This window comes from Melospiza melodia, chromosome 24, assembly GCF_035770615.1.
Source record: "Melospiza melodia melodia isolate bMelMel2 chromosome 24, bMelMel2.pri, whole genome shotgun sequence".
In the NCBI taxonomy this organism is placed as follows: domain Eukaryota; kingdom Metazoa; phylum Chordata; class Aves; order Passeriformes; family Passerellidae; genus Melospiza; species Melospiza melodia.
In genome coordinates this window covers 1,225,687-1,251,613 of record NC_086217.1, presented here as the reverse complement: position 1 = coordinate 1,251,613, position 25,927 = coordinate 1,225,687, and positions in this window count along the sequence as shown.

Below are 25,927 nucleotides of genomic sequence, written 5' to 3'. Positions count from 1 at the left end.
TTCCAACCTAAAACACTCTGGGATTCTGTGAGATCAACTGAAACTGCAATTCACTGCCTGGACTCTCCCAAAGGCTGACAAAAACAACACCTTTCACACCTTCAAGTGAAGAAAATGTTGGAATGTTGGCAGGTTTTCTGCAAATTGAATTCCTATTTTTCAAGTTTAAGAAATAGGAACTTGCAGTGATGCCCATGGGATTTTCTTTGCAGGTTGAAGTCCATCAACAGGCTGCCCTGGCAGAGCTGGGACAAAGTGCAGGTTTGATTAGACACTGCCAAACACAGCTGCAGAGATTCCTTCAAACTCAAATTGATGTCTTTCAATTTGCTGCTAATAACCTTCTACCAAAACTGATTTCCATTTAAAATCATGTTATTTATAGCAAAGATGCTATTTATTAATGATTATTATTACAAGATGTTATTCATGCTACTTAGAGTAAAAGCCTAAACGTTTCCTGAGATCTGGCAAGGGTAGGCAGCAAATCACTGAAGAAAAGCTTCTGAAAGGCAACATTTTGTAAAGAAGTTGCTCGAGGTATTTTGGCAGGAACCCTTCCAGTTGTGCACGGCAGAGCAACACAGGCAAACACAGTAGTGAGATAAACAAAAAGGGTGTTTTGGAAACATGTGGCTCTAAATCAGTGTTTTGGCCGTCATGCTGATGCAGAGCTGAGTTGTGCAGTTCTTGCCCAACCCAAACAACAGAGGAAAAATCATGTCTGATAAAACAGGGTCAGAGGGATGCATTTCTGAACGGAGAAAATGCAGGCAAAGAGAAGACTTCAGGGTGAACTGCTGGACCCCGATAAAGGCTCAGAGAGGAGGAAGCCTGTGGGTCACAAACAGAAGGAGCCCCACGTCCCTATCAGGGAGACCTTGGGGAGATGCTGGGTACTGCAAACGCCACTCCCAGGTCAGTGTCCTCCAATGCATGACCAGGACAATTTGTACTCCTCATTTTGTGCAAGAGAGGTGCACTCTGGACTGACAAAAAGCCCACTGTTTGCTGTAGCAGCCTCTCTGTGGTGATGAAAGCTGCCCTTGGGACAGTCCCATCGATCTCCCAAACAGCCAGACCGCCTGTGAGTCCTCCACAAAGCCCCAAAAGCAATTTATTTCTCATTAGGTCTTAAGACAGCTCACAATATGCCAGTAGACTCCAGCACATAGTGCCACACCAAACCCATATTTCTGTTAATATCTTCAGCCCCTCCCTACCTAAAACCTGCTCAATTTTTCTTCATTATAAGCTCAAAAAAGACTGATCTAATAAAAGTAAAGGCTGAGGAGGAAAGGCAGGAATTGTCTTCAGATCTGAACACTGGAATATTTCATGCTCCCTCAGGGATATTGGAGCTCTCCAAACCTTGTCAAGATCTGGTGCTATTTGGGTCTTGCTTTGCAGCAGGGCCCTAGAATATTCCAATTTTAAGCAAAGAAAGAAAGAAAACCCCAAAAATCCCAGTTCTTCATTGCCTCAAACAAAAAATGGATTCTTTCTGCTTTAACAAAACCTCATCACTGTAGATAAAAAAATGTAAGTTTGGGAAGAAAATGTGCAGCATGTTGATAAGATTTGGGGTTTTCTTTTGTTTTGTTTTTTTTTTTTTTTTTTTTCTTCTGTAATAAACCAACAAGGTTGGATTGAAACTTTCCAGTCTACTTTGCGTTTTCCTCTGCTACTAAACTTCAGATGGCATCCACACAGTTTGGAACCCTCCACTGAAAAGCCACAGATTGTTTGCCAAGGGTGGCCCAGAGCTGTGCCCAAGTCCCGCCCTCCATTATCCCCATCCCATGCACCCTACAGACCTTAAATATGTCTATTTACAGTCTGTGCCTAAATATGTACATTTATTTAAAACATTATAATAATTTATGTGCAAATGAACAATAGACCTGATGATGTGGCTAACTTTGCATCCACAGGGTTTGAGGCAGAGGTGCTCTCATCCATATCGAGTTCAAGAGACAAGGACAAGACAAGGGAGGAGCAAATGTCAAGCTTTCCAACAATTTCTGCTGATGTTCAACCCCTTTCTTCTTCTGCTTGTGAGCGTGGTGTCCACCACCCAAACCCACCTGGAGACCTCACAGCCCTTTCCAGTGTCTGAAGGGATTACAAAGAGGATGAAGGTGGATTCCTCACCAGGAACTGGAGTGTCAGGACAAGGAGGAATGGCTCCAAACTGACAGAGAGTAGGTTTAAATTAGATGTGGGGGCAAAATTCTCCCCTGTGAGGGTGGGCAGCCCTGGCACAGGTGCCCAGAGCAGCTGTGGCTGCCCCTGGGTCCCTGGCAGTGCCCAAGGCCAGGCTGGACACTGGGGCTGGAGCACCTGGGACAGTGGGAGGTGTCCCTGGGACAGTGAGAGGTGTCTCTGCTGGGGTTAGATGGACTCTAAAGTCCCTCCCAACCCAAATCATCCCGTGATTCTGTTTTTCTCTGACCCCAGGGCAGCCCAGGAAGCGCCAGCCCCGAGCCAGCTGTGCCAGGGGGCAGCCACGTCCCAGCCCTGCCTGGCTGTGGGGGTCTCTGAGGCTACAAGGTCCTTTCTGTGCTGGTGATGAACAGGCAGCTTGTCCTTGCTCAGCACGGGCCGTGCCTCCTGCTGCCCCAGCAAGGTGGCCCAGCGTGCCAGAGCTGATAAAGACACTCTGTGCTGCAAACAAAGGTAGCTCTGGGGCAGCAGGTCACAAAAAGCTGCTTTTCCTTTGGGGTGAGCCCGTGTAAAAGAAGAGCTGGGCTTGTTTCAGGCCGAGTGGGAATTTGTATAAAGGTCCTTTCTCCATGCCCACTGGGATGCTAAAAGCTTATAGCAACTTTCCCAAACAAAGAGCAGCGATGAGAATGGAGTGTTCCGGGCAGCAGAGCACCCACTGCTGGGAAGTGAATCAGCGCTGATCAAAGGGAAAGGGTCAGCCTTGAAGGCTGTCAAAGTCAGCCCCATTCCTCTCCAGCAGCCAGGACAGGTTGCACCAGGAGTCAGCAGGGAATTTTCTACTGGAATTGGTTTTTTCTCATAGAAAATTGCATTATTACAAAGTAAAACTATGTCATGAGAAACAATGGTTTGTTTTTTTTTTTCCCCCCCCAAACTAATATTTCATTGGGCAAATCAAAATGAAACATTTCCTTTTGGACAACCTTAAGCCAAGAAGGAATATTTCATTTTGTTGGAGTTACTTGAAATATTTTATTTTAAAATGGCACTCTAAAAACATAGTGGAAAGTTCCTTCTTCCACATGCACCTATTGTCAATCTGGGAGTGATCCCTTTAGAAACTACTCCTCCCATCAAAAACCCTTCCCAGCAGCATCAGTACCATGGGCTTGGGGAGCCCCTTCACCCCGCAGTGTTTGAACAAACATCCCCCAACTCAGCACAGCAAAGCAGAAAAAACAGGGCCCCCACTGCAGGATCTGCACCGCCCGCAGCAATCTCCCCAGCTATATCTAATGTTGCTTTAAAAAGTCTTTCAGCTCCATTAATAAGCTAAACAGATACTGGGGGTCTAATTAGCAGGCTAATTGGAGAGCATGGTTAGGCATGTACTCAGGCAAGAATATTTTATCAGTGGAGTGAGCAAAGGAGAAATGTTGTTTGCACCAGTGTTTTATGGCTGAATTCCACACAAGATATCAGCCCCATGTACAGAGCCTCGGCCAAAAGCAGAGTTTGGCCACCACAAGAAATAGCCAGGCTGAGGAAAACCAAACCCTTCCCCTTCACCAACAAGGATTTTCTGCACACATGCATTAATTTCACATCCCACACACTATTTCAACTTTCCAAACGGCTTTCCAGTTTATATGATGTCGAGACAGGGGGTTAATTTTCTAAGAGTTTCCAGAAGTTTCAATTATGTCATGTATGTGTCATACAAATATATAGCACGGGAAATAGCTGAATTTCAACACTTAAAATTAAAAATTTTCCAGGGTAGCATTTCCCTTAGCAGCCCGAAGGAAAATCCCTCTGGTTTCAGTGCTGAGGCTGGCATTAGATGAGAAATCCTACTACAGACATGAGGTCCTTGTGTTGAGGATTTCTCACTGTAAACTCATGGCACTCCCTCCTATCTCTGTAAGCAAATAATTCCATTTAAACCCCAGTTTCACTGCCTGGGAGGTTGAAATTATGACTATTCTGTAAATGTGTTTGTGGCTTTACCAATACCCAAGTCTGCTCAAAAATTAGAATTTGTGTTTCAATCAATGCCTGTTTTGGTCAGTTCTGCCCCAAATTGCACCCAGATAAGGATGCCTCCTGCCCGTGTCCTCTTGGAGCCAGGTGTCCTGCCCAGGCTGTGGGCCAGCTGCTCTCACAGCAGCAAAGCCCAGACACGTCCTCAGGGACATATTCCAGGTCAGGAGGTGGCTTGCAGGCAGTAAACATGAATTACTCTTGAGCTGAAATTTTTCCATTCCATTTGAGAAATGAAACATTTCAGCAAACCCTGAGTGGAAGACACTGGCACGTTTTTCCTGATGGGAATTTGGTTTTTAATCAAAGCTCTAGTTTTGTGAAAGGCATGCTGAAACCCATCCAGCAGTAAATCCTTGGCGAGCTTCGCTGCTGCTATATCAAGTCCACATTTGACTGATTTTGAAAGATGCCCCAGCCTTGGGAACACCACATGGTATTCCCAGCACCGCCCGTTGTCCAGCCCTGGGGAAAGGCTGGCAAGGGCCTGTGGGCCCAGGGTGAAATCCATTGTTTATTCAATGTGCTCTGCTCAGGGAGGGCAGTGGAAAAGCCCAGGGGCTCAAAGGAAGAGAGACAGAAGTAGCGCAGCACATCTTCATTGTGCAGTCAAGCATATGGCAGCAAACATTCCCATTTTACAGCAATGACATGATTTCTGCACAAGGAGAGTCTCTGCTGCAGACAGTCAAAGCGGCTGAAGGCTCACAAGTCCCTGGGTGGGTTTTGGCTCCTGGGCCAGTGTCAGTCTTCACTGAGGTGCAGAAACTCACCCGTGTTTGGCAGCTGGCTCTGTCCCAGCCGTGGGGTTTGTGGCTGTCCCCGTGGGCAGCACTGGCACAGCTGGTCACCAACTCACCCTCACTGACCATCCGTGCCAGGCACCGACCCCTCCAACCATGCAAAGACTTCGTCTCACATCAGGCAGTAGATTTGAATTAGAAGAACCCACTTCCTGGAATCCCAGAATATCCTGAGTTGGAAGGCCCCAAAAGGACCATTGAGTCCAGCTCCTGGCACTGCACATGACCCCCAAGATTCTCACCATGGTGTCTGAGAGGTAATGAACACTGTAACATGTGGTTTTTGTTTAGCTCTATAGCTAATGAAGAGTCTCTGAACTTCTCTTTGCACCACTTGGGGATGAGTTTAACCTGTTGCATGGCTTACACTCCACCTTCTAATTTACTCTGAGCTGGAGGTTGTTTTGGGCCATCAGGTTGCCACCAAGTAGGGGTTGCCAGTCCCCAGCAGAGAACAAGAATTTGGAGAGGCAAAGATGCTTTTGAAAACACCAAGGCTGTTGTGGTCTCAGCTACCTTCCTCGTGCAGGCACTTCTGAAAATCCCACATAGTGTGTAATTAGTGTGTGAGCTACATGCCAGTGCTCAGCAAACAGGGAACCATAACAATGTCATTGGGAAGTATTTACCATCCTGATTTCAGATTTCAGATTGCTGGTTTGCCACTGGCAGCACAGACTAGACTTTACCTGAGAGATAAGCTCTGAATTTTGGCTTAAATCGGGATGGGGAAATGAAGACAGCCTTGTACTCTGCTTGTGGCTAGACAAGCACCCACCGCTTTTTACTCCAGGTGGAAAAGCTGAGGAAGAGCAAATCAACACAATTGCATGTTGTCTGTATTTAGGGTTGTGTTGTAGTACTGTAGTATCCAAGCTGTGAACTCTGACCACATAAAGAGGTGGGAAACCAGGGCAGAGTGTGGTGACTCTGGGCTCTGCTCAGTCCAGCACCACAGCTCCGGGATGGATTCACAGAGCAGGCACCAGTCTGCGCCAGTTCAGCCCCAAAGCTCCCCCATGGAGCAGTTCCAGAGTCCAGCAGGACACTGATGTCCCAGCAGGACACTGATGTCCCAGCAGGACACTGATGTCCCAGGAGGACACTGATGTCCCAGCAGGACACTGATGTCCCAGGAGGACACTGATGTCCCAGCTGGAGCACAATGGACCCTGACGGCGCAGACACCACACACCAGCCAGCAGACACGTGCAGTTGCCAGCACCCAGGTTACATTTGCAGAGCTGATTTGGCATGGAAAAGGGAGAAATGAAGGCCCCAAAGTGCTGCCTCCCCCTGCAGCAGCAAACCCCAGGCTGGAGGATGACGGGGTCCAGCCGTGATCCCGCGTGGCGAGGGGGAGCACACGCACTGTTATTCTCCCTAATAAGATGCCTGTCAACATATGAACCAATTAGGTGCAGCTTTTGTGTCCATAATAAGGCTGGGCAAGATGCTTTCTATGAGCAAGTGCTTTCAAGTGAAAAATAGCTTCTGAAAGAATCTGACAGTTTGCACATGAGGTTTCAGTTTGCTCAGGGTTTGGTTGCGTTTTTTTCCAAATGCAAGTAATGAAAATTCTCACATTGTTTCAAACCAAGAAACTGTGTCTCAGTTTTCAACGATCTTTCTCTCTCACACACTCACACACTGATGCTTTTAGTTTTTTTCCTGTCTCTTTAAATTTTTTTAGTCACAGTATAAAGATGAAAAAGAGGGAAGAAATGAAAATCCATGTTTGAGAGAAACACACTGAAAACAATTATTTTCTTCATTTTAGTCATATGAACTTACTTCAATCCAATGTTTTTGTGTGCTTCCAAGTATTATTAAGAAAGATCCACATTTTGGGATGGAAAGTATTTAACGGTCTAGTTTCATTTTTTCAGATTGCTGGTGAACTTCTGGCAGCATGGACTAACCTTAGCTTTAAAAACAAACCCTGTATTCTGAGTTAAATCAGGGATGGGGAAATGCAGGCACACCCTTGTACTCTGCTTGCAGCTACAGATGCCCCCAAACACTTTTTATCCCAGGTAAAAAAACTGAAGAAGAGCAAATTAGCCCCACATAAAACTTCTCAGAGAACATGAATAACTCCTACTTGGCATAAATGGAAGCATCCAACCAAGTTTTGGGTTCAGAACTCAAGCGCAGAGTGAGGCTGTGTGATTTATATTAAGGAAAAAACCAAAAATGTTTCCCAAAACAAGGACCCGGCAGACCTGGCTGAGCTCCTCCTTCCAGGTACAGAAGGTCCTGGAGAGCGACTGGAGCTGCAAAGGTTAATTGTTAATTATTAGAGAGAACATGAGAATTGGAGATATCGGGAGTCATTCCCATCTCCCTCTAGTGGTCCCCAGCTGCCCGGGGCCAGCAGGGCTCTGAGCTGCACACAGGCAGCTGTGCCTGGGCAGCAGCATCGTCCTGGAGAGCAGGAGCCACAGGGGAAGCAGAGTTTGCACCAAGCTGCCTGTCCAGAGCCCTGTTTGCACAGCTTGGAGATAAAGAAAACGTATCCATGTGGCTGGGGAAACACCGAGATTCTCCTGATCACCAGGACGCTGCAGGTGGCCCTAAACCATCCCACAGCATCTCCAAATGGCTGTGGAGCACAAACCACTGACACATCTGAGCCATGTGCTCTACAGAGGAGTCAGGGCATTGCTGGGCTGGGCCTCAGCAGCAGCTCTGCCCTGGGGCTCCAGGCTGCCCAGGTCCCTGGGGCTGCTTGTGCAGGACCAGCCAGGAAAGGAGACAAGGATGGGGTGGAAAATCACCTTCAGGAAAACCTCTGCTTTTTACACAGGGACCGCAAGGGAGCAATTTGGCAGCCAAAGGCAAATCACACCCCCGGCACCTGCAATCCCCTTCCAACAGATGCACAAGTTGCCACGGCACATTTGCTGTGGAAATGTGGTTTGGTGTAGAGCTGAGTCATTTTGAGGAGCTGGCAGGAATGCCTTGCACAAGTGTCCAACCTCCCCAGGGCCCTGCAGAGTCTGGGTGCTCCCTACCGGGCCCACCTGCCACAGCTGAAGACGTTTTGTTCCACCTTCCAGAATTAAAAACTCAGGGGAAGGAGACATGAAACCTACCCAACTGTTTATAGGAAAGGAAAACCCTCCCATCACAAGAAATAGCAAAGCTCACCACGTGCAAAAGTGATTTTCAGAAACAAGTGGAATCCAGTTCCCTCTTCATAAAACAACAGTGAGGAAAGGGATGGAATAGGAGCAGCACAGGAAAGCAAGAGGAGACAGAGCTCCAGGGATCATGCTTGATGCTTGGAGACAGATACGTCTTTAGGCAGAAAGTACTCATAGCCCTGCAGCTTGTAGGACTACAGATAATTTTGCAAAGCAGCCCCGTACCTGTAGCCTTTGTCTCCCATCACAGGAGGAGCCTAACAAGCATCATTCAGGCTGGAAATTCAGAGTACACCTTCATGCAGAACCAGTAAAGCACAACCAGATACAACAATTCTTGCTCAGGCTCATCATAGCAAGATTTTTTCTGGTTTGTGTGAAGAAGGAGAAGGTGGAGGGGCAAGGGGCTCAGAGCAATATATACCTACGCATGTGAGCAAATAGATTCCAATTTAAATAAAGGATCAGTAAAGGTCTGTTCCGTGTGAATGACCTGGGGAATTCCCAAGGGCTACTTTGAAAGTGTTGTATTTTGAAATGGACACAGATCTTGGCGGGAAGTGGGGGAGCAGAGAGTAATGGTTTAATAGACTGTGGAATGGCTATAAAAAAAGAAAGGCGGGGGGGAAGAAAAAGCAGATGGCAGCCCCTTTGCAGGAGCCATAAAATTTCATGGTGTATTTTCTATCCATGGCTTCACTGTAATTCAAGCCTTGGGGGCCAACTTTCTCTGGCAGTGGTTGCTGAGGGGCCTTGGAGGGCAGAAGTAACAAAGGATGGACACTGCTTGGGTGCACTGACCAAATGCTCCCTCTTGGGCTAGATCAGGAAACAGAAAAGAAACAATTTCAGAGAAACAGCTAGGAGACTTCCCAAATTCAGCCTCAATCCCCCTCCATGGGACGTAGAAACAAAAACCCAAAAAATTCCAGGAAGCAGAATTGGAAAAGGCGCTCTTCACCTCTACAGATAGAAAATAAAGGTCAAAGGAGATTTACTATTCCTCAACAGAGACCTCATCTTGCATGGATAAATAGTTTGATTTCCACAGCTGTGCCCTGCCTTGACCACGGGGCTCTTGGGAAGGGCACATGGTCAGGACTGTGTCTGTCCTACAGACAAACCTCTCCAACCTCCACCCTTCACTAGAGCCACATTTTAGCCCTGTGCCCTCAGAGGATGGCTTGGGTTCAAAGGGACCTTGGAGCTCATCTCATTCCAAAGCCCTGCCCCTGGCAGGGACATCTTCTGAGGTGACCAGGTTGCCCATCCAGACACTTGTCCCTAACTTTGGTCTAACCAAGGCCCAGCTCAAGACCACATCTAGATTTGGCTTTGGTTTATTACCATAAATTTGAACCAAGGTGTCAGATATAAATACAAATAAAACTGGCTCAGAGGTTACCACATACTGGTTTTGGTTCCATCCCTCAGCACAAGAGAATATCTTGATCTCAGGACACTCCAGCTATGGGCTCCAGCACAGGGAGGAGCTGGAGCTGCTGGAGGGAGCCCAGAGAAGGCACCAGGATGAGCAGAGGGATGGAGCAGCTCTGCTGAGAGGAAAGGCTGAGAGGGTTGGGATTGATCAGCCTGCAGAAGAGAAGGCTTTGGGGTGAGCTCATTGTGGCCTTCCAGCACCTGAAGGGAACCCACAGGAAAGATGGAGAGAGACGGTTTATAAGGAGTGCCAGGACAGGGGGGATGGCTTCACACTGACAGAGAGTAGGGTTAGATGGGATAAGGGTGGGCAGGCCCTGGCACAGGTGCCCAGAGCAGCTGTGGCTGCCCCTGGATCCCTGGCAGTGCCCAAGGCCAGGCTGGACACTGGGGCTGGAGCAGCCTGGGACAGTGGGAGGTGTCCCTGGGACAGTGGGAGGTGTCCCTGCTATGGCAGGGGGTGGGGGGAGATGATCCTTGGGGCCCTCCCGACCCAAACCCAAATCCATTCTGTGACTCTGACACCTCCTCACAGTAACCTGGCCTGGTGTCACTCAGTCACCATGGCAGGTACAGGAGAACACCACCCATCCCAGAACTGTAACGCACCTGCTCCACTTCCTCCTCTCCTAGCCAGGGCATGGTCATTTGGGATATGAATACAACAAGAGGGATTAAATGTTAATCTGTCCTTGGCATATAAATAAAACAGAGCAATTACCATGCTGGAAGAAATAAGGTGAGGGATTCTTTTAATTTGATCTCGCTAGCAAATATATTTTGACATTGTATTTCAAAGATTAAGCATTCCACTCCCATTAGAGATAAAAAGCAATAATTAGAAATGAATGCAATGAAACCTCAATTTCCTTTCCACCTGTTTCCCACTGGAACAATTGCTGTGTGGAACATAAGGAGAGAAAGGAAGGGAAAAACATCAGCCTTGAGAAATTGTGCTTCAGTTGCACTGATTCTAATTATTCCAAGATCTGTCTCTAATAGCTTTGCTAAACTAGTTGATTCCAAGTGATATCACAACAAGTTGGAAGATGAGAAATATTTTCTCAAGGATTAATGATTTTTTTTTAAAAAGAAGCTTCATTTAAAAAATTTACTACTATGAACAGCTCTCTGTCAGAAGTTTTTCAGGATCTTCACACAGGTGCTTGGACTCTGGTGAAATATGAGGGGTCTAATTCTTTGTTTGGGGAGGGGGTAGAGAGCAGGAGTCCTTTGCTTGCATGAGAAATCAGAGCAGCTGGAGACAGTGAGCAAAGGAAACTTGTGCTCTCTGTTAGGACTCCAACATTTCAAAGCACTCAAGAGTCCAAAATTAGGGCAGAATGCAGAATAAAAAAAAAAAAAAAAAAAAAGCTTTTCTTATCATTTTGCTTTTGGCACAGGACAAAATGACCCATTTTCTCACTGAGGTGCAAAGGAGGAAGAACGGGGAGAACCAGAATAGTTTTTCCCCTCCCTGTGCATCAGTGGGAACCATTTTTGGCTAAAGACCTGAAACCAGAGATGCCATCATTCTGCAAAGCACTTATTTCAGCTGTTTCTTTCATAGATCTCGCAGGTGCACATCTTTGGCAGTGCACCAAAGGTCTATTTTTGCCTTTTCTAAGCTATCAGCATCCATAGGAATGGGACAACTGGGATTCCCACTGCTGGGAGCTGGCACCATCCCACCTGGAGAAGGGTTTGGAGAGTTCTCTGCCCATGTGTACAAACCAGCAGCAACATTTCCCACTAATGAGCAATTCCTCAGGAAGGTTAAAGAAAAGTCAAGGTTTCATTAAGGGCTCTGGCCACTTAATTGGTCTATTCCAACGAATGCAATAATATTTGTAGAAAGGCCAGGCAGATAAAGGAAGAGTAAACAAGGTCAGAGTGTCTGTATGAAGCAAATCCATGGATGTGGGACTGGAAACTGCTGCCAGGAGGGGATGTTCACCTCTCCCACCGGCTGCAGTTTGCACTTGGGGGCAAGTTGATGCTTGCAGCTATTTGGGAATTTGCCTTAGGGATGAGCAGGCTTTGTGGACTTGATGACACATCTCCAGACACCCAGGGCCACAGAAGGGACCACACACTGCAGATGGTGCCCCAGAGGTCCTTGACAGGCCCTTGGGCAGTACAAATTACCTAAGAAAATTTGCTTTTCCTCTAAACTTGGATTTGATAAAATAAAATTATAGAATCATAGAAGAGTTAGAGGAAGGGATTTAAAACTCATCCAGCTCCACCTCCTGCTGTGGGCAATGACACCTTCCACTAGGCCAGGCTACTCCAACACCCATCCAGCCTGGCCTTGGACACTTCCAGGGATGAGGCATCCTGATAAAAGCCACTGAAAGTATGCCCAGGAAAAGACAGAAAACAAAGCCCTCAAAATTAATTTTTCTGCAGTTTTGTGCCCTCCTGCCCCATAACAAAGTAATTTTCCCCCATAAAGGTGTGAAAAGCTGTGTCTATTATGAGACATTATGAGTAAAATACAAGCAAGTGCAAAATCCAGCAACAGAGCAGCAGCCCCTCCATGGAAACCCCAGGAGAGCCCTGCAGCCCCTGGAACCCTTCCCTGACACAGGGACCGGGGAAGATGACACATGAAGTGCTCAAAACAGACCAAAGGAAGCATTTCTAATGTGAGTAATTATCCTGTGGCGCTTCCTGCCATGCGATACAAGAGAAGCAAATAATGCAGAATAATTCCTCAAAGACCCAGTTACTGAGTTGAATAACAGCATCAGCTGCAGTTTCTCTGCCTAGGTCTCATATTATGAAGGCTCCTGGTCCCTGTGATTCAAACTAATCCCCTGCTGGGATTAGAAAAGCAAACAATATCTCTGTTTCAGTGACAGTCACAACTTCAGGTAATAAGGAGGGCTCAGGCATGGGCTGGGGAAGGAGATAAAGCATTAGTTTTGCACTCACTCCTCCAATGGACCGCTTTAGTTATCCCGGGCTCTTTTCTCCTGTCTCTAATGGGGATGCCTAACCTTTCCTTAAAGCCAACAGCTGAAAAATCTAAAGCACCTTGGAAGTGTAAGGATCTTGCATTTTCCTGAGCAAGCCACCACCCCTGGCTGCAGGGAGAGCCAGTTCCCGTTTATCACAACTCCCAGGCGTGGCCAGGTGGCTTCACATGCCATCCCAGCTGTTTCGGTGCTCAGAGCCAGTTTTTGAGCAGCCAGCCCCGTTGAGGAGGATGAGGAGGATAATGATGGCCATGGCTGTGCCTGCCCAGCTCGGGGCAGCTGCTGTTGGCATGCCCAGGCTGGCACAGCGCCGTTCCAAGGCAGTGCTGCTCTGCAGTGTCCTCAGAAGCAGCTATTCCGTGTCCCTACAGAGTAACCCCGGTGCTGCTACACAAGTACATGGGGAAGTTACACATTAGGTCGTAACATTTCAGGCCCTATTAGGAACAAAAGTGCCTTTGTGAACATGCGGGTTACTGAATAACCTCCTCCATCCCCATAAAAAGCTGTGAGTGGGATTGAGCTTTTTTCTTCTGTTTTTAAAAAAACCTGCATATAAACTATGCAAGTCAGGATCCTGAGGCTCCGTTTTGTGTCTCCACAGCTTGCTTGCTCTCAGCCTATCAGCTATCCTCAGAGCAGGGTTTTGGTAGGACTGAGCTCCAAAACAGCTTTTGGGTCCCAAGACAAAGGGAGCTGAGATTGTGCTGTACAGGCAGGAGTAAAAGTGCCCCTGAAACACCCAAGCCCACCCATCTTTGGGTGTGTTAAACCTGCTCCATGCTGCCTGGAAAATGGGAAAACAAGTCAGGGTTGGTTTTGGGTTTTCTCCAAACACAAGCAGAACCGCCCTGAAGAGAGGGAAGTGGAGAGGGAAGGAGAAGATAACAACACATGTGTACATGCAGTCATGGTGCTGGCACAAGATATCCTAGCTAACAACCCTGAGGTCAGAGCTTCCCCGATGGGTTTGATATCCGGGTGACAATGGGGCACTGTGCAGCTGCTGACTGGGCCAGCAGCAGGGTGGGAAGGTGTACACAACCTCCCAGGCCATCCCTGCCCTCTGCCATGCCCCAAGCACACCCCTGATGTGCCTGTTTGTCACAGGAACATTTCCCAATCCCTGTGAACCCACTGCAGAGCACCTTGCGCTGCTGCAGTAGCAGAGCCTGCCCTGTCCAGCAGCCCCTCATGGGGCACAGCTGCTCCTTCTCCTGCTGCTTTCCCATCTGCTGTCTCCTCCAGGCCACCTCCTGCCACACCATTCCTCTCTGTAATAACCATGGTGTTTAGGGATTAGCCATAGCAGAGACACCAATGTGCCACCAGCCCTGGTGCCCTCCACCCGTCCCTGGACTGCTGCTCGTTCTCTGCAGCCCTTCCTCACACAGAGCCAGCCAGTGCCTGGAACTGACTGGCATGGGGAGCCCTGGCACTGCCACAAGTGACCTGAGCCTGAATTCTGTCTCCCTGAAGAGCTGGTCGGGGACCAAATGACCTAGCTCCTGCTCTAGTGCTGCACTGAGCTGTTATCAGGCTCTCCAAACAAGCCTTGTTTTCACACACAGAGCCAGATGGGTCCCCTCTCCCTTCTGCCAAGCTCCTGGAAACCTCCCCTGCACAGAGCCCTGGGAACTCCAAAGCAGCAGCCCTGTGCTTCCTGACCCTTGTTTCCTCTTGTTTGCTGAAGAGAGTGCTTCTCTCACGAGCAGCCTTCTCAGGCCTCTCCCTTGAAGGAGCACTGGCGTTTCTGTAACTCTGATTGTGCTCCTGGCGTTTCCCACTGCCTGCACTGGGCACTGCGCTGGGTCACGCCCAGCTGCTCACGCTGTGAGACCCAGGAAGGACCCACAGACACATCTGCCACCAAACAGCCACCCAAAACCCCAGCAGAGGCAGGAGCAGAGCCAGCCCAAGGGCTCCCATCTCACGATTCCCAAAGCAGCACCCTCACCACATCTATAAATAAACTTGGGCCTCGTGTAAACCCAATTAGAATACACTGGCAAGCTATTCAAGGAGGCTGGCAGACACATTCTTTACTTCAGGTGTCAGCCACAGGAGAGTGTTACAGGGCTTGCGTTACAGGGAACACTTTGTGACTTTGAGTTATATTGCACTTAGCCTGTAAGTGAAACAATAACAGCTTGGTCTGTGGAGATAACACCCCAGATCAGCTCCCTCCAATAAATTAGTGAAACATTCCACTCCCCAGCCCTGCAGCCTCACACCTCTAAATATCAACACAAACTTCAAGGGTTTGATGGAAAAAATGGTGTTAAGTCTCCTGGTGTTTGAGGAATTTCCCAATATGCACTAAATTAACTTTCTGGCTGCACTAACCAGAGTGGTTGAAACCAGCCCCATCTGAGACAGATGCAGGGCAAGAGATGCAAGCAGCTGTTTTGCACATGAAATCAGATTGAGATTAACACTCAGCCTTGGACTTCTTGCTCTGGGGGTAAAATACAGCTTCAGGGACCCCTCTGTTTAAAAGTACCTCTGGTTTCTTCAGTGGACTACAATGGACAGGCTGTGGAAAGTAAAAAAAATAAAAATCTCCCTTTAAAAGAAAACCATTGACATACATTCATCTTCTTTGATCCCTTTATCTTGGCATTTTAAAGATTAGGCCATGGAAATCCTCAGATGCAAGTGGAGTAAACCACTCACTGCTGCAGGAGGACCAAGGCAGCATAAAACATGACAGAAGGATAAGGATAAAACAAGGATAAAGGTGCAGTTTTGTACAAGGAAGTCTCTTAGTGAGGAAAAGAAATGGGAGAAAAGGAAGGTTTTCATGGATAGAAGCTGGTGCACATTTGTGCACTGAGGACATGGACTATACTTTTTTTCCCATTTATTGGCATTTACATAAATTTAAAATTCTGGAGAAGAGAAGAAACAGATCAGGTGCTGACCAGAGTGGATAAAACAGATCAGAATTCCCTGGAAGCTGGTCTCTTTTGCCCCTTCCCTGGCTCAAGGTGAGCCTGAGCACTCCCATGCCTCCCCTGGCCTGGAGCCCATCCCAGAGGAATGGGCTCATTTAGGCCACTCGGCAGATAACACGAGTTTGTGTTCTGAAAGGAAAAGCAATCTGTCCATAAGGATTTCTCACGCTTCACGTGCCAGCCCTGGCCAGGGAAATACAACATTAACTACATCAAAAGAAATTGTTGAATGAATAAATTATAAAAGCATTCAGGGTACCTGTCTGGGGTATTATTTCACACGCTGGTGCTGAGGAGGTTAAAGGAGCATGTTTTGCTGTTATTGCATCTCCAGCTCTGTTTGCAAGGACCAGCGCTGATGTGAAAGTGAGACTATGGACATGAGCTCTGTGCCTGCGCAGCAGGACCGGGCACAGAATTTGCCAGGGTCACCTGTCCAAGCATTTCCCTCCAGGGAAAGGCAGCACCCGCTGCTGCTGGGCAGGACAAGAGGCAGAAGCCCCTGCAGACAAAGCTGAACACGAGTCCATTGAAACAAGTCCTCAAATTGCAATTTCACAGCCCCATGCTGCCTGAGAAGCCCTGGCCTCCATCTCCTCCTCCTCCCTGCAGCACTCAGTGTGAACATCCCAGAGACAGCTCTGGCCCAGCTCTCTGCTACAGGGGCACCCACGGACCAGCCCACACCCAAGGATTCCCAGGAGCTGTGTAAACATTGCACAGCCCAGCCTCAGATCCCTTGTGTGGATGGGCTGAGCATTATCCATCACAGTTTCTTAGCTGTGGAAAGAGAGGGAGACAGTTCTTCAGTCTCACGGAAATCCTACAAGAGAGTTAGCATTGTCACCCAGATCTTTGGATTACCAGCCTTTTTATATGCAATCTATTCTTGATCAAAACCCTATAGTCCACCTCAGGGTTTTGCTTGCAGGAAGATTTCTAAGCAAGCAGAATTTACACTGTTGCATTTTTTTCTAAGAAGAAAGAAAAAGTAAAAAATGGGAAAAAAAAAGGAAGAATAAAGGAGCCAACAACAATTTCAACTGGCAATAAAACACAAAGTTTGTGTTTGTGCTAAGAACAGTCATTGAGAAACTTACAAATCAAAGCTTCCTAAATAGTACAGGGAGAAGCACCCAGAAGTCTAACTGCTAATCCCAGAATGAGCTCCTTTGCTGATCCCCAGTTTCATTCATGGAGCAGCAGGGTGAACACACGACCCCATAAAGCTGCAGGACCACAGCCACTCCCAGCAGTGGGACCAAGGTCTCACTTGATGTTGCTTACTGGGTGAATGTTGCCTTTGGCATGATGGACATCCCTGGGCCACCGTAAATTATTACAAACCTGTATTAATTTTGGCCTTTTACCCAGAGAAATAAAGGCTTGTTTGGGACTAAAGCCTACCCACATGTAGAAAGGCTCCAAAATTCAGCGGTGAGGGGGAAAAGGCAGCTCAGAGTCAGAGACAAAAATGGGGATCTGCTGGTGCCTGGCAGCAGACTCGGAGTCCTCATGACAAAAGATTTTAATGTGGCCCCTGCTGCAGAGGCCCAGCCCGGCTGGGCCCATCTCCCCGGGCAAGGCAGTAAATCATGTGTGCCCACATCTGGCCCCCCTGGCCCCTGGCCATATGTCAGCCCTCAGTGCTGGTTACCAGGCTGGGCAGCCCAGCCCTGAGTGCCCCACTCCCCCGTGCCAGCTGAGGGGGATTTCAAGGTACATCATCCCTGCTACCTCCCAGAGGTGTTATTTGCCATCTGGAGCTGGGCAAGCATTCCCAATGAATGTATTGTCCATCAAAAAAGCACACTTTCCTGCAAACTCAAATTGTTTATATTTGAAATATATCTTGCTTGAGGAAAAGAAATTCCATAAAATAAAATTATTGGTGTTTGTAAAGCAAAATACTTCAGTTTTCTTTTGAAATGGTGCCTCTGTTTTTGAAGTGAGAACAATATTTATTTATAGAAAGAATTTGAAAGAATGGAAAATTTAAACCCAGCAGAATATTTACTGGGTTACTCATAATCAGATGGTGAAATGAAAAAAAAAATCAAACTCATTGCAATAATTTCCCTCTTTTCATACCCAAAAAAGTTCACACCAACCCAATTCAGCTTTAGCAAGTCCCACTAAAACCAGAACCCAGACTGGGGTCACAGACAATGGCACAATAGGAGAGAAATCATTGTCCCTGTTCCATTCTCCCTGGAACCGTGTGGTCCACAACACATTTGAGGTTTTGGGGTCCCAGGATTTCACCCTGAGCTAACTTGCACAAAGCCTGCACAGGGGGTGACAGTCATTCCACAAGCCTTGCTGGCCCACCAGTGCTGGTGTTGATCTCCCCTCCCGCTTTCCCACCCCCAGAGCAGCAGTGCCAGCCCTGCAGAGGCCCCGGGCTGCCCTGGAGCCCCTCTGGGCCCTGCCAAGGCCCAGCCTGCTGAACATCCTGGGCCAGCCTTTCCATGCACAGGGGATGCTCCAGGCCCTGCAGAGGCCCTGGGCTGCCCTGGAGCCCCTCTGGGTCCTGCCAAGGCCCAGCCTGCAGAGCCAGGACCTGGGCCAGCCTTTCCATGCACAGGGGATGCTCCAGGCTGGGCAGTGAACGCTCACAGCACAGTCCGAGGCTTTCTGCTTCTCTAAATGTGTCTGCAAAATGAAATCATTCTGACTCAGGGCTGTTTACAGCTGTCACATCTGAAATGGATTTTGCCACTTTGGTGTCAGAAGGCTGGATCTGCAAAAAGAGACATAACATGCAAACCTTCATGATAAGGAGCCAAATCATTTTTAAATTGAGCCATAGTGTCTCTGGTGGTGTGACATTAATTTAATTCTCTTGTGCCATGCTAAGACAGAAACACTCCCTACCTAGCTTGTGATCACAGAAAATGGGTAATAACCACATAACAAGGATCCCCAGGAAAAAAAGCTGGGCTTTTAAAGGGACTGTGCTTCTGAGTATTTACATTTCAATGGATGGAAAATAGTTTCTCAAGTATGCCTTGCCAAAATTCTCTGAAACACCCTTTTCTTTCTGTTTGATTAATCATTTCATGCTTAGAGTCTTTTAAAATACTGCTACTCCTAGAGAACAGAGAAATGTGTATCTCCTCAGATAAATGACAAACCCTAAGGTTCTGCTTCACTCTTTCCTCTTTTAGCTACTTCAGCTCCTGAATCAGTGAATACACAGCACAGATTTTTTGGCTGTGTAAGGAGAGCTGGTGGATTTGAGAGACTAAAACAATGCTGCAGGTTTCCCTGCTTCAAGTAGGGCTGAGAAATTACAAAAGCCAATCTAATAAAAAGGCATTTCTTTCCAAGTGTTCAGCATGATTAAAACCCAGCCAATTAAAGTTGGGATTCAATATAAAACCTGAATGTTTCCAAATGTATAAAACACTTGACACCAGCCTGACATCTGCCCTTTCCCTCCAGCTTTCCATATGGAAAAGAGATCTACTTGCCATTTCTGAGCTGCTCTGTAGCAAAGGGGTTTGGGCTGAGCTAAACTAGATTTGCCAGCAAATCTTTTCCTTTAGCATAGGTCCTAAACACAGATTTGTTTCACTACTCCACAATTCCTAAAGCTGCTTTATATCACATAAAAATGCTGTACTGGCTCAAACTCCCTTGCCCTGGACAATCACTGGTCCAACAGTGGCAGCAGGAGATGCTGATCAGAGAAATGAGCCTGACCACTCCTGCATGACTTCTAAAAATGCCCCTCTGAATCTGCTGACTTGCCACCTTCATCACCTTGCAAGCCTCTCCCACACTGCATTTCAGCATTCTCCTCTCCAAACTGAGCTCATAGCCACAGGAGGCGAGTTTTCCATCCGCATTTTACTACAGCACCTTCTCCAGGTACACCATGGTCCTCACAGGATTAATTTTGCCTCATTGTGTAACTATTTCAGAAGATGAGTGTTCAAAGTGCAATTTGGCCACGTGTGCTGCCCAGGGGACGCAGGGGCTGTGCTGGCACATCCTCAGTGCTGGGCTCGGGGCTCGGGGGACATCTGCTGCAATGTGCTGCAAACACAGCTCCAGTGCAGCCCAGCAGTTTTCATAATGAGGCTGTTCTGTTGTATTTGCCATCCAGGTAAGCTCTAAAGGGCTGTTTCTCACAGGGCAGCTCCATCCTGCTCACAGGGAAACCTCCTCTGCTCAGCATCTGCAGGTTAATAAATACCACAGTGCCATTTCCTCCACTTGCTGGTTCGAGCAAATGTCAAAGGGCAACAACACTGTAGCAAAGACTGAGTGCTGAAAAGGGAACAGCAGGGACCAATAACATCTGAAATGGTTCTACATCCCCCATCCAAATTCTTCTCGCTTTACTTCATATTCATGGTTACTTTGAAGAAAAGCTCTGATTTAGTATCACTGCCCAATCCCTTGAAGTACTGAATGCCAGCAAGTGGCTGGTGGTAACATCAACATAGAGACTTTTCAAAACTCTACTCTTTTGACACCCCAGACTATCTGACAGCCTCCCCCCTGTCTTGAGTTATACAAAAACTGGAGCACAGAAGTGGATTTGATTTAAAGTTTGTTAGAAAGATTCACAGGTCCATCTGGTATTTCCTTTAAAAAACCAAAACAAGTACAAAGCCCCTACTAACAATGACAAAATCCCCCTAAACTAATAGTCCAGTAGCATGAAAAAAAGACAGAGGGAAGCTCTTTGTTAGCCATAATTCTCAGGTCACCATGAAATTTGTATTGGAAATACCTGAACAATCCTTCCTCCTTGGTCCTGCACCTCAGTGAAAATGTTATTATTAATTATAACACATAACAGGCTTTAAGGTGTCCAAGAAATTCACTGTGCTTACCAGAAACATGAATTCTACCAAATAAGTGCACAGTGCGATAATTTTTTGGCAGTGAAAAGGTGACTGAGCAGAGATATCATCAAAATTATATTTTTCCCTGAGATATTTTGGGGTTAATGTATTTGAGCAGAAATCACTGCCCCACACCAGGCCAGTCCTCACACTGCAGGAGCAAGCAGGCACCTGCCCAGCGCCCAGCTCTCCCCACAGCTGACCCCACACAAGCCTCCACCTTTTTGTAGGGGCAGTCCACATTTATGGAAGCGCTGTTGCATAAGAAAGGCTCTTTTACTCACAGTTTGGAAGCAGAAATGCAAACAAGCAATTTGAGTCACTCAGCTCCACTCCCAAGATGAAGCCCTGCACTGGAGCAACCCCTGTCAAGGACCAAAGCCCACCAGCATCACCTGAAAGCTTTCAATGAGGATTTCAGCAGCAGAGGAGCAGTGGGTGAGTGGCAACTGATTAATCCTCAGAGAAGGAAGGCTCCACAGTGACCTGCTGGCCCTGAGCAGGAGGAATGGTTGAATGGCTCTGGAAGGGACCTTAGCAGCATCTTGTTCTACCCACTGCCATGGCAGGGACTCCTTCCCTGTCCCAGGCTGCCCCAAGCCCCGTCCAGGCAGCCCTTGGGCACTGCCAGGGATCCAGGGCAGCCCCAGCTGCTCTGGGCACCTGTGCCTGCCCACGCTCACAGGGAAGAATTTTCCCTAATATCCAATCTAAACCTTCTCTCAGTTCAGGTGTGAGTCCATTCCCCTCATCCTGTCACTGCATGGCCCTGTAAAAGCCAGGACAGCCCACGAGTTTGGTCCATCCCAGCGATGGGAAAGCAAAGACAAATGGGTGGAACGGGGTCTTCCTCAAGGAATAATTTTCCACCCATTTGCCATCTCGTGACTGCTGTCACAGGCTGTGGGGAGCCCAGGGATGGATGCTGCCCTGACCCAACAGGAGCAAGGCCTCTAGGCAGGTTCAAATTAGCTAAAATTAGTCAGCTGTGGCCAGGGTTTGTCTTGCTTTAAGCACCAAGCAGTGTGAAAGCAATAGCCCTTTTCTCCACGTTGCCCACTCAACCCTTTGTGGCCTCACCCCCTTCCCCAGGGAGCCTCCTGCAGTTTTGTTTCTCCACTTCCTGAGCCACGCCAATTATTAAAGTCTCTGAGCAGCCCCATTATCATCCTGGGCAATTCTTAACTCATTAGGCTTTAAAGTTGTTGGACTGCAGAAAAAATACCCAAACCAAGCAAATGCTTAAGCACGATAAAAGGATGTTAATGTTTCACCCCACTGACAATGACTGAGTCTGTAGGACAATTATTATGGATATGTCCACGGGTTTAGTGTTACTTTTTCCCTGACTTGAGGTCCTTTGCATGGCATCTAATTAAAAATAGAGGAGTTTAATCTGCAGCCAGCCTCAGAGGTTGATTTGAATTCTCCCACTGTGAACTTTCAAACATGGAAGCATGCCTGTTTGCACCGATGGGATCCAATATCCTGCCTTTGCAATGGACTTTTTACATTTTGGCAGGCTGCACGCCCAGGATTGTGCCAGACTGCAGCATTAATAATTCACTACCTGATCTGATCTTTCAGCAGGAAACGCAAGTAAAGATGACATTAAGTGCTGCTTGGCTTCCCCTCCTCTGCCATTCTCCTGTTGTGTCTTCAGATTGTGCTTAATCTGATGGGAATTTAGTATTAAATTAACACAAAAAGTCACATTTTAGGAGGTCAAAACCACATCTACAGCTGAAGAGAGAAACTGGATTTCCTGCTGAGTTTACTTTTAACACCAACATTTTAATTCTTGTTTGGATCTCTGTTTAAGAAAGAGATGAAATGTGTTTGGATTAGGATGCAGGAGAGGATAGCAGAAATTTTAGATTCCTAATGAGCAGTGCATTAACATTTTTCTCCTGGTGGCATGAAAATACAGGTTACCTGTGGACATGAGAAGACATTTTCCTTCTCTAGGGGAAGAACTCCATTTTCTAGAAAGATTTGGAAGTTTTTTCTCAGTATTGCAACAGAAGAAAAACCTCCTCTATGAGTAAATTCCAAAATATGTTTACATGGTTGAAAATGGTGTGAGCCATTCCTGCAGTGCCAGGAAACAGCCACCACACTTCACCTGCTCAGCAGGGGAGTTGTGGACTCCCAAAAGCTTTCTTGAGGTATAGGTATAAGTTTAATGGTGTTAGGAATTTACGTTTTAAAAAAGGAATTTACTAGGTTGCGGCAAAATATTTAAATATGGATAATATTGTAACTAGATTAGTGAAGAGATTTTTGTTTTTATTTTTAGTACATTAGTCTTAAAATACAAAATGGAGACATGACAGCTCATTGATCTACACTAAAATTTTTTTTTTTTTTAGTAGGGTTCATATAGTAATACATAAAATCATTTTAGATTAGAATTTAGCTAATCAGATATAGAAAACATGTATTGATAAGTATTTTATTTAATTTTACAAAGCACACGTAATGATAGTTAAAACAAAGACTAGTTTATAAGAGATAAAGAATAAAGTTTTATTTATGTTAACTTTTTAAAGATATACATTAAATAACTTTGTTGTTACCTTAAAGTTAATTTTATAGAGGTTTATTGTGGTTTGTTATGTTTACTGCTTGGGAATTTTTTTTGCTTGCATGGGAAACTTTTTTGTTGTATTTGTAATGTTAACAAAATTTTAGTTTGAGGTTTATACTTTTTTAATTATTTTTTAAAGATTCTTTAACTTTATGGATTCTAACATTTCTGACAAAGCTGCTGTCTCAGAGTCTGCAATGCCCAAAGTGACCTAAAAGCTTTAGCAAGCTACAAGTGTTCCCCTTCTCAGAGAGTGGATTTTGCTTTAAAAAACAAAACAAAACAAACAAACAAACAAACTCCCTAGAAAACTGAAGAAGATAACCTCAATCTTGACAAAACTGTTTCATTCAGAGTGTTTTGAAGAACGTTCAGTTTTTCATGTAGCCCTAGGTACTTTCTATTTGATGCCTTAATTATTGCCATTAGAAAAGCCATTAGAAGGAAGGGAAAATAGTTTGCTTTCTTTTCCAAAATAGGCTGTGCTATTATTTAGCATTCATCCATTGCTCTGGTACTGTTATCACATTAACACTTAGAGATCCCAAGCAAGGTCAATGCCTTTGTCTGTCAGCCTTTGTACAGTCAAGAGACAGTCCTTGCCCCAAAGACCTTAAAATATAAATAGATAAGACAGACAAAGGGAGAAAGAAAGGGAACATTTCTATCATCGTCACAGATAGGAAACAGGGAGATAAAATGGTTTGCTGGAGGTCAGTGACACAGAGCTGGGGAGAAAACACTCTCAAGTCTCTGTCAAGTGTCTTTAACCATGAAGCTGTCCAAAAAAAGCCTGTATTTCCTCCAGCATTTCATTTAGGTCCCTGCAGAGATGCCCAGCAAAGGAGGCTGTAAGGAATCAGTGCAGACATTCAGAGAGGCTTGGTTTCCAAGAGGAACTTCTGAAAGGGATATGGCAGAAACAGTGGAAGTTTCACCAAAGTGAGTCCCAAAGCAGAGACCCAAACTGGCAAGTCTGGACTCCACTACTCAGAACACACCAGTCAAGAAAAGCATCCCCAGAGCTGCTCCTCTGTGCCCATATTAACAGAAAAAAATGGGAACTGGTGGTCAAGACATCACTGTCCAAGAAATAAAAGCAAGAAAAATGTAGGGCAGGATGAGATGATGCAAGAGTTAAAATTGATCTGCCTTCGGTGTGCCAGTGGTAGCACCAGGATACACCTGGTTTAGTTCCACATTCCCAATAAAGACTGACACATTAAAAAGACAGTGGGACCTGTTTTTTGTGCAGAATTGAAAGAAGTGAAGAACCAAGTTCATGGCTACCCTTTACACTGCTATACAAACTCAGAGAAAAAAAAACAAAGGGGGAAAAAACCCCATCAGACTTTATGGCACAAGGCATTCTGTAGAAGGATTTGCACTTCAGCTCCATTCAGTGACTGGTGCCTGCCTTGTCATGTGAGATTTCCCATCCTTTATTCATTTTTCTCCATGTGTCATGATGTCAGAGAAAGAGCTCCCCCCTTTCTGCCTCACAGCTTCATGTCCCCGAGAATCTGGGGGCAGCTGGCTCTGTGATTAGCTGTGCACAGGGTGGTGGCTCTTATTCCTGTCTGTGACGTGCCAAGCAGGTAATGTTAGAAGCCTTATGTTGAAACAGAGTTTAAGAGTCTGTTTAGTTAACCTAGGTTAAGTTCTGCAGTTTCTCTCTGCTTTCTCTGCCTTCCTCCAAACATAACTGGTCAAGGAAATTTGCATTTTGGGTTTTTTTTTTTTGTCTTCACAGTGTTGTTGGTGTTAGACCACATCAGGGACATCTATAATGGCACATAAACTAAGCAGCAGTGCAGGAAAAGACAAGTCACATCTGCTGCACCAAAATCCATCAGTGTAGGGTTTGTGCTCAGCCTTGTTGCAAGACTCTGTGCTGGCACTGGGAACAGAGATTCATTTTGGCATTAGAGTGCAGGAGAGCATCCTGCTCCACACAGCTGCAAGAAGAGCTGGTCCCAGCTCAGCTCTGGATTTTTCTCTGGCTACAACAAGCAGTGCTGGGCTTTGTCTCGGCCTGGATGAGTGAAAGGGTAAGGCCAGGTCTGGGTCAGGCTGTACTGTTGGCCCATGGCTGCTCCTTGGGTGTAACTCTGCCACTTTCTCAGCCCCAGTAAGCTGTGCTCGGCTTCCCAGGGACACTGCAGAGCCTCGGGCATCCTCTGCTTCCCAGGCCCTTCCCAACAGGCACAGGACTGAACACAAGCAAGAGAAATCAGGGGGTTTAGAGAAATAAGCACAGCACCAAAATGAGAAACCCTGCCTGCCTCACACTGCACACTATCAGTTTGTCCATTCCTAATGCAACTCCTGGAATGTTTCCTTGTCTTTTTCCCCTCCTTCCTCACATCTATTACTCTCCCCTCCACACTTCCCCCAAACAGTAATGCCTTTCAACCCCTCTTCTAACTTTTCTCCACAAACACACGGAGCCTGCTGATCAGGATAGGGAGCAGAGGTCCTTCCTAATTGGAACGGTCAGGAAGACAGCTCATCTTGCAAGAGCAGCACTCGCAGGGACACCCCAGTGCCCTGTCCTGCCTGCAGACCCACACCTGTCCTTTGTCACAGCTGGGCTGCCCAGATCTGGAATCTAATCCCAGGAGGACTGGGAGGGAGGTTATTTTATCTGTTTTTTCTTCAGAGAAAGGCAAACAGGATGGGCATTCATCGATCTGGAGAAAGAAACATTAGCCAAGTCAAACACACAGTGGGCTCTGGAGAAACAGGATGCCCAGGATGTTATGCCTGGATTCACCTTGGTACCTCCTCTCAAAATAAGGACAGACTTGGAGAAGAAATAAAGAAATGTAAGCACAGCATGAAGAAAATTTTCAAGAAGCATTGGCCACGTCTGTTCTATTTCAATGCAGACTCCCCACAAGAGAAAGGGAGTTGGGACTTTCTGCTGG